Here is a 1,280-nt window from a genome sequence, read left to right as displayed (position 1 = left end):
CCTAACATTGAGGCTCGCATTATAAAAATAAGGGTCTACACTTGCGAAACTCAGGGTTGAATTTTAAAAATGATGCTTTGTAAAGCACAAAATCGGACTTGCTCACCGTAGCTATCTCCACGGCAGGTTAAATTTCTCGCCGTCTATTGTGTTTTAGTTCCCTTCTCACGCAAACGGTGGTGACAAACAGTACCCAAAAGGCTCTGGTGCTCCCAAACGGCGGCTTGATGGTCTGCGTAACCCACCTCTAGCCGCATCTCAAGGAGCGTAGGAACGGCGTTACAAGTAAATAAGGCAGCGTCCTGCTTTAGGAAGAAAGCGTGTTGGATTTGAAACCCTCGGGTAGGACAGGAGGAGCATGTCTTCTTGGGTCAGCGATGAGCGTCGGCACGTATTATCTGATCCAGAGCCGATGTCTGTCGCCGCTTTAGCTCTGGAATTACTCTGAGACCCAGGAGGCTCCATTTTCCTTAGGCTGTCACCTAAGGGAGTCGAGATAAAGACAGTTTAACAAGCGCAGGGAATAAAAAAGGAAACCAACGGACGTGACAGCAACCACCGACCACCTCTCACCAGCAGGCAGACACCCAGCCATCTCGGTGCGACGGCTGCCTTGGGAAGACTCCCCCAGTCCCGAATTTCTTGCTGAGCGTGACACTACGTGGAACGGACCGTGGTACCTCGTCGGTCAGCTCGGGGCAGCGGTCTCTGCTGTGTCCCCTCCCAGCCAGCTCACTGGGGCAGCAGAGCGAGAAACGGAGAAGCCCTTGGTTCTGCATAAGCACCGCTCAGCAGTAGCTAAACATTGGTGCGCTGTCAACGCTCAAAACGGCACCGTGCAAGCTGCGATGACAAAAAAATGACCTGTATCCCAGCACAGAAACCCTTCTGTGCCCGCTCACGATTCCTATTCCTATGAGAAACCCATGAAAAATAGGGCATTTGACTTATCGGGGAGAAATGCAAACACGCTCCCGGTCTCTGGCTGGCATCTGGCTTTACTTGCATGACCTAGAAAGTACGCACAAGTCTACGCGGTTTCTTCTGCACCTTGGGAAAGGCGTCTCTTGCCTCGATTTCCAAGGAGAAACTCCCAAAAGCGGCACCACAGAGGTATTCCTAAACCTCGCTAACTGAGAGCAGGGTAGGGTGGCTCTGGGGGGGGGGGGGGGGGGCTGTGCGGCTGGCTATGGGGCAGGCGGTGGGCTTTGGGGTGGGGGGGGGCTGCGGGGGGGTTACTGACGCTGTCCCGTAGCGAATTACGGTGGTCGTGGGGCGAC

General features: G+C 54.2%; 1 non-coding gene across 1 annotated transcript; it reads left to right on the top strand.

Moving 5' to 3' along the window:
• The first annotated feature begins 369 nt into the window (after nt 1-369).
• Nucleotides 370-454, top strand: LOC128138619 (small nucleolar RNA SNORD45). Its single transcript, XR_008234091.1, has one exon. It is a non-coding gene; the product is annotated as a small nucleolar RNA SNORD45 (small nucleolar RNA).
• Nucleotides 455-1,280: the final 826 nt, after the last annotated feature.

This window comes from Harpia harpyja, unplaced genomic scaffold (genome assembly GCF_026419915.1).
Source record: "Harpia harpyja isolate bHarHar1 unplaced genomic scaffold, bHarHar1 primary haplotype scaffold_65, whole genome shotgun sequence".
NCBI classification, from domain to species: Eukaryota; Metazoa; Chordata; class Aves; order Accipitriformes; family Accipitridae; genus Harpia; species Harpia harpyja.
Note: the sequence above shows the minus strand (reverse complement) of the source record. Positions and strands in the feature narration are given on the sequence as shown.